Raw genomic sequence first — 16,556 nt, forward strand, 5'->3', positions numbered from 1 at the left:
CATATGACGAATATTTTCGAAATCCCGCCATGATAAACACGATAAATCATATAAAAGCTCAAATGCTGACGCTGCAGCGTGAATTCTCAAAAAGCTTCATGAGAATCAACGACACTATGGTAGCTGGCGAAAGCATCTCCACATACCAGCTGGGAGAACGAAGACGAAAAAAAACAACCATCACTAAATTGAAAAACGAGAGAGGCGATTCATTGCAAAGCGCTGAACAAATCGAGAGTCACATGTTAGCATATTTTAGAGGACTCTACACAGCAACAGAAAGAAGAGAAGAAGGGGGCGATAGGTTCGAATGTGACAGAGCGATTCCTGAAAATGACGAAGCAAACACGGCGTTGATGGCAGACATAACCACCGCCGAGATACTCCATGCGATAAAAACTTCGGCAGCAAAGAAATCGCCCGGTGCAGATGGTTTACCGAAAGAACTGTATCAGAGAGCTTTTGGTGTGATACATAGAGAGCTAAATCTAGTGCTCAACGAAGCTATGACTACCGATCTGCCCGTAGAGTTCGTAAGTGGAACCATCGTACTCGTAAAAAAACGGAGCGGAGAGGATACTGCAAAAACGTACCGACCGATAACACTGTTAAATGTGGATTTTAAAATCCTCGGTCGAATAATGAAAATACGACTAGAACACGTGCTTGGAAATCATCGTTTACCGTGCGAAGCGCAGAAGAGCTGCAACCCTGGCCGCTCGATATTCGAAGCCACGCTGTCAATAAAAGACCGGATAGCCGAACTCACTGCGAGAAAAAGTAGAGGGAAGTTAATCTCCTATGATTTAGACCACGCGTTCGATCGGGTCTCACATCGTTTCCTACACCGTACGATGCTAGCTCTTGGAGTAAACCAGATCTTCGTCAACCTTATGCAACGTATTTCCGAGCGTGCCACGTCACGCTTGTTAATAAACGGACACCTCTCACAAGAATTTCCCATCGAAAGATCGGTGAGGCAAGGAGATCCGATGTCAATGATACTTTTTGTACTCTATCTCCATCCGTTACTCACACGACTAAAGCGAATCTGTGACGGCGATTTATGTGTTGCTTACGCAGATGACATCAGCGTAATTGCGACATCTACAGATAAAATCGAACGCATGAATGAGTTGTTCAGCCGGTTCGAATCGGTTGCAGGTGCGAAACTGAATAGACACAAAACGACTGCGATTGATGTGGGAATGATCGACGAAAATCGGTTGGTTGTGCCGTGGCTTCAGACAGGAATGGTGATAAAAATTCTGGGGATAATGTTTACAAATTCAATACGAGCAATGATTAAACTGAATTGGGATGCGGTGGCTGCGCGTATAACGCAAAATATCTGGCTGCACTCGCTTCGGGCTCTCACACTTACACAAAAAGTGACTCTGCTAAATACGTTTGTGTCATCGAGAATGTGGTATCTAGCATCAAACATTGGACCGAATAATGTCCACATAGCAAAAATCACGTCTGCTATGGGGTCATTCCTGTGGAGAAGTCTACCAGCACGTGTCCCGATGCAGCAACTAGCGCGTAGTAAAGAAAACGGTGGATTGAGCTTGCAGCTACCAGCGTTTAAATGCAAAGCGCTGCTCATCAACCGACATCTTCAAGAGGTCGACTCGATGCCATTTTATAATTTCATCCGAACTCGATCAAATCCTCAGATAGCAAATATGCCTTGTCTAAGAGAAGTAGTGAAACAAGTACCCCTCCTTCCACTTTCACTCCAACAAAACCCATCCAGTGAGCTGATCCACCGTTTCTTTATTGAGAAAACAGAACTTCCAAGAGTGGAAATAAATTACCCAGCAACGAATTGGCGTCAAGTGTGGAGAAATATATCGTCGACAGGACTATCCTCGAGCCAAAGAAGCTCAATGTACCTTTTCGTGAATGAAAAAGTGGAACACCGAAGACTGTTGAACATCATGCAGCGTGCAGATGGATCTAACTGCCTTCACTGTAATGTGGCAGTGGAGACTATTGCACACAAGTATAGTGAGTGCCCGCGTGTGGCAGCAGCATGGACCTTCATTCAACGAAAGTTATCTACCGCACTTGGTGGTTGGCAGAGACCATCATTCGATGAAGTGATGCGTCCAACACTAAAAAACATTGAACACAATAGACGGAAAATGTTCCTAAAAACAACAATAAATTATGTTAATTTCGTGAATAAGGCTGACAATAACGTTGATGTGAATGCGTTAAACTTCTATTTAATCATAAATGAATAAGCTTTTATTTTTAAAAAGCTGAAATAATTATTGTATGAAAAAAAAACATGAAATAAACATAACTATGACTATCAAAAAAAAAAAAAAAAATCTATGGTATAACCGCAAGGGTGACGTAGGACTATCGTTGATTTAGAGATCATTTGTATGAAGTTGAATCTGAATGAATGAATATTTGGAGAACTTCGAAAACGAGAGCGTTACGTTGGAGGCACATGGTTTTATGCATCCAATATTGGATACGGAAATATCCTACTGATGGGGAAGAATAATCTTCAGATGCTATCCTGTTGATTGCGATTGATTGAAAAATCACAAAACTTAATGTATTTGGTCACAGTGTTACATGGATAGAAAACATTAAAATAAACTCTTTCAAATGAATGTAATTTTAAATTCCCAGAGGAACTGGCAGATTATTTTCAGTAACGATTAGATATTTCCACATTTTCCTCGATACTGGAAGCCCACCAGTGGTTAATGCTAACTCGATAACCATCTGTTAATAGCACTTGATTGAAACATATTTGGTCACAGTGTTACATGGACAGAAAACATTCAAATAAACTCTTTCACATGAATGTATTTTTAAATTCCTAGAGGAACTGGCAGATTATTTTCCGGATCTTTCTCGATCCAAACGGAAAGAATTCCGTGCGTGCTGCTTCGAGATCTTCCCGGGGAACCGTTTGTAGCATCACTCTCCTCCTGATGGATTCCCTTCTGGCCTAAGGTGCACAAACAGGCTCTTGGTGACACCGTTCATCCGCGCTTTCATGATAAATGAAGAGCTTCACCACAACAGCGACAACATGCTCCAATCGCTGTTCAATTAGAACTGAGTGGATTTCCGAGCGGCGCTCGCTTATATACCGATTGGTGATTTCAATAGCCTATTTTGAAAGCAAATTTAAGACTATTGAAACAAGTTTTTGGATCAGAAAGTAACAAGTATAGAACGCGTAGACACTTTATCTTTCGAATGAAGTGTTTATCATACCATTTCGTTCAGTTGTTTAGGAGCTATTAACACTCAAAATCTCGGTCTTCGGCGTAACGCTTTCGTTTTCGAAACTTTGATTTTACACCCCGGTATAGAAATGAAAGACGTAGTCCTACGTCAAAAAAACTACAACCTGACGTTGTACAGAACCTTATGGACGGAGTAAAGAGGAAGGTGCGAGCATACGGGCTTGGGCTCGAAGTATGAATAAAAAGAAAATGCCAAAAGTTGTTCAACAGTTTTTATTTTACTGTCTAAAATTTTCAAAAGGATCGGTCTACTGGGCGAATTTCTACAGCGTTTTTTTCGTGATGCAATTTGATATGACACACCCTTTATTAACGCTCAAAATCTCGGTCTCTGGCGTAAGGCTTTCGTTTTCGAAACTTTGATTGTACACCCCCGTATAGAAATGAAAGACGTAGTCCTACGTCAAAAATAACTACCATAAACAATCAGCGCGAAGTAATAAAAATCGACTCTGTTAGGCTACGGCAAATGAGTCTCGACAAATAAATGAATTGGAAAAAGATCCACCAAACAAATCGACTTGCCAATAGGCTTTTCTGTGCCAACTTGCATTTTGCTACAAACCAGTCGTCGTTCATTTTCCAGCAATTCACTCCGATCGTTGGCGCATTGGCTATCCCAATCTAGTTATCATTGACTAAACGATCGTTCTTCCTCTCTAGGGAGGCCGGCACGGTCGCCAGCTCCAAAGCCTGCTGAGGGCTTGCGCGGTGTCTGCTGCCTTGGACACATAAATTTCACACACGGCCTGCTGCCAAACCGCACCGCAACCCGTCAATTCGATCGCATAGTGTGAGTTCCTCGCGTTGAAGCACACGCTGTGCAGTGCGCAAGATCCCACTGCACACAGGTGTGGCAGCACCACAAGAACGCTCCTGGCAAGGTGGACTAGTTTCTGCCGGTGCCGGTCCGGTCGTCGAGTGTGTGTGTATGTGTGTGGATTAGCCTGGATCGATTCCGAAAGAGGATGCGGAAGCCGCAGGAGGCAGTGCATTTCCTCGGAACTCAGAGCACATTCCATCGGTCTCAGAGACCAGATGAAGTGGACTGCCCGATGGTGATGCAAAACGGTTGCAATGAAGAGTTCGGATGAAGGAAAAAAAGTTGAATAATATTTTACAATCAGTGCGGAAGATGAGTTTTTTTTTTCTTTCTCTGAGGTGATGTGGAGGAGGGTTAGCATTTTTTCTTTGTTGTTTTGTGCAACCCGAAAGGAGAAGCAAATGAAGTGCAATCTCACAAGATCTCGAGCGCGAGGGCTCGGAGGAGCAAACGATTGTCGAAACGTGAAGCCTTTGCTGATCGTTCTGATTGCCGAATTGCGCAGGGAAGCAGATAAGTGATGGAGTCATTTTCGGATGCTCCCAGACGGTCTCGTTCTGATGGGCCGCTTTTATGAGTTCAATTTATTTCGAGCCATCGCAAAGGAATGCAACAAAAAAAAAGCATAAACAAATGAAATAAATGGAAAGGATTTCGTAAATTTCGTCGGAGAGTGCTGCTAGTCGGGAGGCGTTACGATGTTGGAATTAATGAGGGGAAGACATTGGGGCAAATCGTTGCAGGTCACCATTTCGCTGTCCGGAATTATTCTTCGAATAATCTTGGACATCCAAAACTGATCATCTCCCCCTTAATGGGCACAAATTCTCGGTGCTGATTATTCAGTCACTTCCCCGATCGAATAATGAGTGTTCTGGGAAGACGAACGGCATGGGAAAGAAACCGGCCAATAATGCCACGTCATCAGTGGTAACAAGTTGTCTATCCGCTGCCAGCTTCCAGAATCGATTCTACTCTTAATTGCGCGGGGTATTCTGGACTGGATGACGATTCCGCCCTGTTTTTATTGATCATCGATTTTCTCCCATTCCACGGGCTTCCTCTCGACCCGATAGGATCGTGGTGGTACTTTGTCCGCGGTTGGACCGTGATATTCAAATCATTCCCCGTCGATCAGACGCGCATCAAATCGCGTCAATTAAAACGACAATGATACAGGCCCGGAGCTATCGGTGCCCCGATGCGATGGTCCAATAAACAAATGGTATAAACGTGAACGGGAGGAATTTCACACGCATCATTTTTTGAATCTAATTAGGTGTGCTGCCGAGAATGGGCACGAGAAAAGCGAGACAGCTGATGTGTTGTTCAATCGGTATTCGGGAGAAAGGAAGCTTCATTTTCTCGTGAACACACACACACCTAAATATAACCGAAATTCCCTTGATTCTCCCATTCCTGGTTTGCTTTGTTTGGCTCCTCTGAATCAGAACCACTGTCAGCCGATGCGCGATCCCTAGCAATCCTACTCGGTAATAAACTAATTCGCGTGTACATGTGAGAATCGAATTGCGAACCTCGCCACACTTCGTCGTCGGTAGCCTCCGGAGTCTGCGGCACTTCCTGTGGGTCGGGTCATCTCGATGCAGCTTGGTGTGCTTTTTCTCTCTCTCTCTCTCTCTCTCTCGCGGAACAAAGGGATCTAATCAGCGTTTACCATCTGGACACGTCTCGGGGTTGTTTTTTTAATTTTGCGCCTGATCCGATCTTCGGTCCGCAAATGTCTCTACCGACCCGAAGAGGTGGGAATAATTAGAAGTCAAAGGTTATGCTTTGCTAATTCTTCAATCTTTGCAATCGCGCTTCACGATGTTCCGGAGCGGGATTCAGTGTAACGGACGGACATTCATTCATGCAGTGCGGAAAATTGCGATAATTAATGGTTTGCCACTTTCTGTGTCAGTCTGCGGGAGCTATAGACAGCGGACGGGTAAAGGTTCTATTTCGACAACGAGTTGAAATTTATACCCGAACAGATTAACAATTCTGTCCGAGAAGCGAAAGATTAATGCGCTCTTGCGGACAGCGAAAATAGCATCGTAAGATCATCTCAGAAAGCTTTGGATGATTGACTGCGTGCTATCATGGCCTACTAACAGAGTTGCTGGTATCATTTCGAAGGCACGTCATCAGTTTTTGTGTTTAGGGCCGTCACATATTGTACCTGAGTGGTACAACTCCTTGGGTGAAAATAACAACTTCCGTTGGTGGAAAAATGGGCAGAACTCACAACGAAACGAATAAATAACCACCGCACCGCACTATCGCCCGCAGAGATCTCTCGCTCGAGCAATTATGTATTTGCAACATAAGCCAATTGTGGCTCGGTTGTGCTTTCTGTTCCTCAGTTTTGGGGCCTTTCATTACTCGACACATTTCCGCCACGAAGCCTGGTGCAGTGTTCTGCACCATTCTGCAGCCATTAATTTCTCATACTGGCCTGCCAAAAAATTTTAATTTCCGCCGATAAACTACCGGGCCATGAAGAAAACTGAAAAATTTGTCGATCCTAATCTCCCGAGTGCTGCACAAAACGTGCAACAAGTCCCCGTTCTCCGTTCGGATCGTTTGTCCTTGTGTGTGCATCTCGTCCGTCGCGCTCCCTACGCGCTCCGCGTGATCCCGCTTCCTTGGTGCTGGAAGGTGTAATTGCTTGTTATAACTCCGTACCGTTTCTTGTCCGCTGTTGTCCGGAGTTCCAACGACAGCTCCCAACAGGTTCATTTTTTCAACGGTCGAAGCTTTTGTTTTTCAAAAAACTGTGTGCTCCCTTCGCTTTAACTTCGCCCTCTTGTGGCCAGGCTTCGTGCACTTTATGTGTGCGCAGTGTTGAATCATTATTGAAATTATACGTTGGCCCAGGGTGGATAAAACTCTCGACCATAATGAAAAGGCGAACGGCACATCGTGCCCCGAGTGGACGCCGGCCTCGGCGATCGATCACTTGCGCTATGCTCGTACACAAAACGCAACATCTTTCAATAATCCGATTAAAATATAATAATCATACTTTTGCGCTGGGCCGGCTTCGTGCGCCATGACGCTCCGACCGCCCGATTCGGATGCAGCAGAAGCAGCAGCAACCAGGGTAGCCAAAAATATTTTCCAAAAAACCGGAAGATTGGTCTTAAAAAAACTGGAGCCTGTAAATCCGTTTCATTTTTGGAAATTTTAGTTTTTAGCTTTGGTACATCTAAAAAGATTTTTTGAAAAATGACCAATTTCAAACGCTTATTGCTCAGTTATTCCAAGATGGACTGATGAGATTTTTGCATCAAACGATTTCAGCACTCCATAACATTTTTTTACATTGAATAAAATAATATATATCATGTAACTAACTATATCAACTGACATAAAAGGAGGTAACATTCGTGGATTTCTCCGCTTCTCTCTCACTTGTCGTTTGGTGGTCATCGGAGCAACATCGTTGCCAGCAAGCATCGAGCGGGAATGGGTTGTCTTTCTTAAGACAGGTGAAGAAGGAGTAGTAGGAGAATGGAATGTCGGAAATTATTTTGGTTTTCATTTAAAAATATTAAAGAACTTTTTGGAAAAAAATTTAATTGAAATTTTTTTGACGTAGGACTACGTCTTTCATTTCTATACCGGGGTGTAAAATCAAAGTTTCGAAAACGAAAGCGTTACGCCGGAGACCGAGATTTTGAGCGTTAATAGCTCCTAAACAACTGAACGAAATGGTATGAAAAAAAAACTTCATTCGAAAGATAAAATGTCTACGCGTTCTATACTTGTTACTTTTTGATCCAAAAACTTGTTTCAATAGTCTTAAAATTGCTTTCAAAACAGAAATCACCAATCGGTATATAAGCGAGCGCCGCTCGGAAATCCACTCAGTTCAAATTGAACAGCGATTGGAGCATGTTGTCGCTGTTGTGGTGAAGCTCTTCGTTCCGCATGAAAGCGCGGATGAACGGTGTCTCACCAAGAGCCTGTTTGTGCACCTTAGGCCAGAAGGGAATCCATCAGGAGGAGAGTGATGCCACAAACGGTTCCCCGGGAAGATCTCGAAGCAGCCGCTACACACACACACACACACATACACGCGCGGAATTCTTTCCGTTTGGATGCCATTCAGCATCGAGAAAGATCCGGAAAATAATCTGCCAGTTCCTCTGGGAATTTAAAAATACATTCATGTGAAAGAATTTATTTGAATGTTTTCTATCCATGTAACACTGTGACCAAATATGTTTCAATCAAGTGCTATTAACAGATGGTTATCGAGTTAGTATTAACCACTGGTGGGCTTCCAGTATCGAGGAAAATGTGGAAATATCTAATCGTTACTGAAAATAATCTGCCAGTTCCTCTGGGAATTTAAAATTACATTCATGTGAAAGAGTTTATTTTAATGTTTTCTATCCATGTAACACTGTGACCAAATACATTTGGTTTTGTGATTTTTCAATCAATCGCAATTAACAGGATAGCTTCTGAAGATTATTCTTCCCCATCAGTAGGATATTTCCGTATCCAATATTGGATGCATAAAACCTTGTGCCTCCATCGTAACGCTCTCGTTTTCGAAGTCCCCCAAATATTCATTCATTCAGAATGAATTCAGATTCAACTTCAAACAAATGATCTCTAAATCAACCATAGTCATACGTCACCCTTGCGGTTATACCATAGATATAACCCACTTCCTGTTTTTTTGAAAATTAAAATTCATTTTTCTCGAAAACATATGCTTTTAAAATTCTGAAAAATATAGGTATAAATAGCCCTTCAAATTTCCAATAAATTTTCCATACATCGGACGGTGGCCACATTTACATGGAAAAAGTTTTTCGAACAACAACTTTTTCATTTTTTTCTTTGAAAAAAAAAAGGCTATTAATATTCAATTTGTTACATTTTTATGTATACATTATCGCATTTTCAATGCTCTGCTAACTTTTCTCTATTTAGAAACATCTCAAGAACATGTCAAACGTGAAAATTTACACACAAAAATGTTACGAGCAAAACATTATTTTTTTCAGGAGTATTCATTCAAAAACGACTTCTATTCCAAAAATTATAAAAGTTAGATAGTTGATGTCTTCCACAAAAGTTAATATTTTCACAAGATCAAAAACTTGACTATAAACAAAATTAGGATAAGTTGTATTTTTTCAAAGAAAACATGAGAAAGTTTTTGTTCGAAAAACTTTTTCCCTGTAAAAGTGCCCATCTTCCGGCTTAAGGGCTATTCATATATATATATATATATGTATATATATATATATATATATATATATAAATATTTATATATATATATATACTAGCTAACCCGGCAAACTTCGTCCCGCCCATTCACTTGATTTATTCTCGAGTAATGCAGAAATTTGTGTTTTATTTGTATGGCAGCCACCCCTAAGAGAGGGGGGAGGGGTATCTAACCACCATAGAAACATTCATTGCACCCTAAAGTTTCCATATGCCTAATTTGGTTTAATTTGCTTGATTAATTCTCGGGTAATGCAAAAATTTGTGTTTCATTTGTACGGCAGCCCCCTCTAAGAGAGGGGGAAGGAGTATCTTAACACCATAGAAACATTTATTGCATCCTAAAACCTCCACAAACCAAATTTGGTTTCATTTGCTTGATTAATTCTCGAGTAATGCAAAAATTTGTGTTTCATTTGTATGGCAGCCCCCCCTTTGAGTGGGGGAAGGACTGTCTAACCATCATAGAAACATTTATTGCACCCTAAAACTTTCACATGCCAACTTTGGTTTCGTTTGCTTGGTTAATTTCCGAGTAATGCAGAAATTTGTGTTTCATTTGTATGGCACCCCCCCCCCCCCCCTTAGAGAGGGGGAAGGGGTCTTAAAATATCACGAAAACCTTCCCCGGCCCCAAAAACCCTTACATACCAATTTTCATGTCGATTGGTTCAGTAGTTTCCGAGTCTATAAGAATCAGACAGACAGACAGACATCACTCCATTTATATATATATATATATATATATATATATATATATATATATATATATATATATATATATATATATATATATATATATATATATATATATATATATATAAATGGAGTGATGTCTGTCTGTCTGTCTGATTCTTATAGACTCGGAAACTACTTACTTACTACTTACTACTGCTTATTACTCATTAGTCATTTCATGTTGGATTTATGGGATTTTCAAACATCCAAAATCAGCATGGACCAGGTAGCTTAACGTAAACCTACGTCAACTATGCGGATGTGTCTCGGACTCAACCCTCCTGTGACTTCCTTCTTCTAACGCGACATTTTGAATTTTTGACGTAGGATTACGTCTTTCGGGAACATATTGGGGTACAAATTGAAAATCGAAAATCGAGCACATCGTGAAAGTTGTCCAATTTCAAACGCTTATTGCTCAGTCATTTCATGATAGATTGATGAGATTTTTGCGTCAATCTATTTCGGCACTCCATAACATTTTTTTACATTGGATCAAATAATATATGTCATGATACTAACTATCGAATAATTGGAAAAGCTCAACCCCTACCCTAACGGAAATACCCACTTCTGATTGGTCGAAATTGACGACACACGCGGCGGCTCATGTACTTACAATTATTGGTCAGTTATTTCCTGATGGATTTACGAGATATTTGCATCAATCGATCTGAGCACTTTATAACAGTTCATTACAATTGATAAAATAATATATCATATGAAACTAACTAACAAACAATCAAAAAATCTCCAAACGGAAATACCTCGTTCTGATTGGTCGAAATTGAAGATACGGAGAAATCGGCACATCAAAGTAGAGGGAACTTTTGTTCTCACCGAAGTGTATTCCCTAACAGAGATTTCAAATCCAAGGTGTCTGGGGGAAATCAGCATATAAATACCCTCGTGATCGATAGCTTAACTAACGGCGCGCATAGTGCTCATTGTAACTAGCGTGGGAATTGCTGATTGCATACGTGCTGGCGAATTAGTAGGGAGCGATGAATGAGTGCTTTTGTTTTATTTTCGTTCCAATAAAAATCTTTCGGTGGATTTATTGAAGAATGCTATTTCAATGAACTGAATAGAACTTATGTTTGATAGAATATAAATCAAATTCGAATTTAAACTTTTATGTTGGTTGCTTCGTCAAATTTCATATCAATGACCGATATCAATGTCCAATTGAAATTCGCATTGAGGCATGTAGCATCGTGTTCCGTTGAGTTTAAAGCGAAAATGGAAATGGGTTGAGTAAACACTCAGAAAGTAAAAATTATAAATCAAATTACCTTTTCCATTTCAAATATAGTTTCTCTCTAATAAAATAATACTTTTTTCAGGTGAGAAAACTTGATAATTGTTTTCGATAATGATAATTATCTTATATTACATTGATGAGTTTTTTTTCTTTATTTCATCCATACATAACACAGGAGCCAGCTCGTCCAGGGCCACAGAGGGCGGCTTTCATCATATCTCATTCCATTTAGGCATCTTCTATCGTGATATGCACCATAAAATGACTAATCATCTTTCTATCATTATCACTCGGTTATGGACATTGATGGAGTGAACCAAGAATATCTATCAACCAAACAAAACGGCCCGTTTCAGGGCCACCAAATCACTATCGAAGAGTTTAACAATGTAATTCTTCAAACATATCCAAAATCAGCACGTAACAGATAATCTAACGGAATCCTACGTCAACTATGCGGTCGTTTCTCGGATACAACCCTCCTGTGACTTTTTGTAGTTTTTACATTTGACCATCTTTATTGCTATCTTTTTCGCACTCACGAAGAAAGTAGAAAAAAAAGAAATCCATATATAAATGCACGGAGCCTAACATTACCTTTCGTTTGATGTTTTTGCATGGTTTGTTTTAGCTTCCATTCGTTAACATTTGAATAAGGGCATACGGAAATTGCAACGAATGGGAGCTGAAACAAAATATGCAAAACTGTCAAACTGACACCTCCGTGCACGGATTTATGCAGTGATCTATGTGTTAGAATACTGGAATAATTTTTGATACGATCGATATTCCAATACTAAAATTAGCACATTCAATGCCAAGGCAACAATGCTGAAGTATTACTTTGGTGTCGAAATCATCAAATTTTGATATTGAAAAGCTACTTCTCTTCAATTTTTTTGTTTTGGCAATCAGACTAGCCCAAACCAAACATTGGAATCAAGATCAAAAGGAGGTATCCTTAAATATTTCCTGCTCCTGGAGGATGAATTTTTGAAAAAAATATACATTCTGTCAAACATATACCGGTAATCTTTAATTTATAATCTGAACATTTTCCAATTTTTTTTAGTTGCTACAGCGAAATTTCGATGTAACGCAAATTTCACTTTCAAAATTTTACGTTATATCAAAGCATTATAAAAAATGCAGAAGCATCGCTTATATTACTCTATTGTGAGTTAGTGAATAGTGATGAAAAAATCCAACTAGAAGGTGAAGCCAACTTTTCTCATGATGTTTCCCTTCATACTGTTCATTGAGGGTAAATAGACAAAATGACCGCTTGTATGTTAAAAAACTTTTTCCCTGTAACAGTGTCTTTCTTCCGATGTTTGGGAAACTTGTTGGTGGTTGTATAGACTATTCATATAATTTTCGTTCAGAATTAGAGGAAAAAAACATTTTTTTAGAAAAATTAATTTCAATTTTTAAAATATGTGATTTTTATAATATTTTTATTTTAGCACTACAATAGATCAAACTAATGGTCACAGTAGTACAATGCTCCTACAAAAGATAATATATTTTTTTGTATTTTTCTTAAATCTTACTTAGAAACTATAAGAACTACAATTTAACAAAAATTACATTAAACAATATTTCGAAAATTCAAATTCGTTTTTCTTAAAAACATATTTTTACAAATACAAATGAAACACAACTTAGTGGTCAATAACGACGCCGGCCACGGCCTTACAGTCACCAGGGGAAGGGAAGGAATGTTAGTATGATATTCGCCGCCCGAAAGCCAGAAGGGTCGCCTCAATAGCGTGATTCCCTAGCGTTCATCATGGAAGGGATATTTGTTAGTGGGATAGGTTTAAAATCAGGATTCGCTGCGGTAAGTGATGTGATTCTGTAAACATAAACTGTCAACCATTCCACGAAGCGCAAAACCGAGTATCTAATTTGTCACAGCACGCGACAGAGATTATCTTTAGATATCCTGAGAAGGAAGACCTGGCCAATCAATAGCTGAATATTCTATTATTTATTGCATGTACTTTTATCAAATTCAATCACGAGTTAACTTTGGGAAACCTTAGAAGTTAACCGAGAAAACTCTTGTAAAACCAATAAGATCAAAAATATGTTTCGTTATTAATCGGTTACGTAATTGATTATGTTAATAATCAAGTATATTCTTCAGTCGCGAAGGCGAGAAGGAACTAAAGAATTAAAGAATGAAAAATTAAAGAACTGAAGATTGAAAATAAAGAATTAAAAAATAAACTAATAATGACAATGACTATCAATGAATTTAAAAAACCAAAGAGATGGCGCCAGGCATCACTCCGCTGGAATTCTATGTGGAAATAAATCTTGTAATTGTTTCGACAGAATATCATACAAAAACTATACACATATTGTCAATAACACACTAACGAGAAACATTGTATATGAAATGTTTGAGGTACAAAAAAAAAAATTAAAATATTTTAACTTTTGGCCTGCATAACAGACACTCACTCAAGAATATGCACAGCATGTATCAACACATACAAACACATATGGATGTGTCCCGAAACATCAATAACACGAAATAAGTAATCATTGAAACTCTTTAGTTGGTTAAACTTTCACATTCAAATTAATTTTATCAGAGATAATCCTCTTCCCGAACACACAATTTATAGTTATTTCAAGGCAACTATTTCGGATATGTTTAAAAGTAACAATCTTTCGCAAATCTTACAAACGGGAAGAAAAAAAAACAATGCACTGATATGGACCCCTTACTCTTCCAAATATTTGCAAGGAAAAATTGTTGGAATGTTAATCCAAGCTTCATTTTGTTGGCACCTTTTGATCACAATACACTTATTTAATTCTGAAACATTCTAGAGTAAAGTCTAACTGATAGTATAAATTGTACCCAGAGTACAGTAGAATCTACAGCTTCCAAAACGAAAATATATTATTTGAACATCACTTTTCTACACTATTTTCGTATTGGTGCAATGAGATACATATAGAGGTGGAGCAGTAGGCGAAGTATATCTGTATTGGCAAGCAAAATATCGTGTCGTAATTATTTGTATTCAATATGGAGTGTGTATGGAAGAAACAAAATAATGTTCAAAATACTCACGGATGCATGATTTGAGCCAAAATTCTCATGAAATCATTCAATTGTTGGTTTTTTAATAGATGACAATTGTATCGTGACTTATTTCGATTATTAATGTGGTAAAAGGTCCAGATAGCAATCGTATGCTTAGTTCACAACATACACACCGACACTGTGAGCCTTCGAAACATACACTACATAACGTTAAAATAATGAAACTTCGTTTGTTTCTATGGACGTGGGGGAGTGAAAATGGCACATGGAAATATCACTTTTATCCGTCTTTTTCGAAGTGATTTTACAAATATTCACTGCACACTATCACATTAGCCTCATATTCAGCAGCAACTCTAAAAAATGTACATTTTTAATTGATAAATTACTTCCTGAAAATAGCATTCTCACATGGATGCGGTGGGCAATCAAAGGTAAACATAACGACTGACGTCATTATTTGAGAAAGAGTTATGACAGCGCATGCTATGTCGCTCGAAACTCTACTATCTTCATTACCTTTTTTCCACGACATTGGTATTGGTGTATTCATTAGGTTATGCAATCACATGTTACGCACGCTACGCACACTATTGACATTCTAGCAACAGAAACGAGAGGCCAAAAGAAACTCTCCGCAGAATAAAACAAAGATTGTTTACACCACACCGCTCCGCGCCTTTCTTCTCTCACACTCAACCAGGCAAACACAGCGACTCACAAATTACTGTATAACTCGATAGCTAATAAAGCAAATGGAACCAAATTTGGCATGTCGAGGTTTCAGAAGGCAAGAAATATTTGTATGGTGGTTCGACACTCGCCCCTCTTTAAGGGGGAGCTGCCATACAAATGAAACGCAAATTTCTGCCTAATTCGAGAACTAATCAAGCAAATGGGGCCAAATTTGGCATGTGTAAGTTTCAGGGAGCAGGAAATGTTTTTATGGTGGTTCGACACTCCTCCCCTCTCTCTGAGGAAACTTTTGGAAAACTCTGGAGGAAAAGGGAAAGTTCAGAAAATTGAATTCCCATATGTTCAACAATTACATCGTGTCAAGTCCATTTGACGTTTCGCGCCAACGAAACTGATCTTTGTTCGAAAGTGGAAATGGCAATTCAGGTAAAGATACGCACTCCTGACGCAAACGGATCGCCAGAAGTGTTGGCAAGCGCAAACTCGAGGAAGATATCGTTTGATTTGAGCTTTCTACATGTATTCTATGCAACGGAGGAACATGTTATTTGCATGTGATTGAAAAATCTTGAACGATTGTGTCTGAAAATAGTTTTATATTATAATGACGAGTTTTGGTAGAAGTACTAGGAAATTTATAGTGAGAAGAAAAAGTGAAGTGTCAATTAGAAGATCAATCAATGAAAAGTTCTGCGATTGGACCGAGAAACCTGAATATTTGAAGGTATTGATAACAAGAAATCCATTTTGAATGAGATGAAGTTTGCCGGATCAACTATATCTATATAAATAAAAATGATTTGGTATTCGTTCCTCACGATTTAACATGATAATGGAGCAACGTCTTGGAACAGACAATATCAGGTTCAATGCGTCTTAGTCTGCATCAGGTTTATATGTCAAATAAGAAATTATGTACCACGAGTATAGATCACGTACAGAAAAATAATTTCTGTGGGAACTCGAGTGTTCGAAATCCTTTAAGTGAAAATATCAGTTGTGGGTGAATTTATGAATGGTGTAGGGAATTCAAAGACGACCGAGAAGAGGTGAACGATTTGCCACGTCAAGGACGACCAACCACCTTTGAAATTGAAGAAAACATCGACAATATAATAGGAATGGTGCTCGGAAAACGTCATTTGAGTTTGAGAGCGCTTGTCTTGAATAAAATATCTCTCACGAGACCGTTCATCATATCTAGGATCATGTTTTGGGCATGAGAGAGCTAGTCGCAGCACGACTAGCGTCGAAAGAGCTCATTTTTAAAAAAATTTCAACGCAGTCAAGTGGCTGAAGACTTGCTTGAACGATCAAATTCTGATCCCACGTTCATCTGACGTATCCATAAAAAGTGTTCCTATGACCGGATTGTTGATTTGCTTTGAAGGCGGTAGTATAAATTCAGATGACAACTAAAGATTTCTT

This window comes from Toxorhynchites rutilus, chromosome 1 (genome assembly GCF_029784135.1).
Source record: "Toxorhynchites rutilus septentrionalis strain SRP chromosome 1, ASM2978413v1, whole genome shotgun sequence".
NCBI lineage: Eukaryota > Metazoa > Arthropoda > Insecta > Diptera > Culicidae > Toxorhynchites > Toxorhynchites rutilus.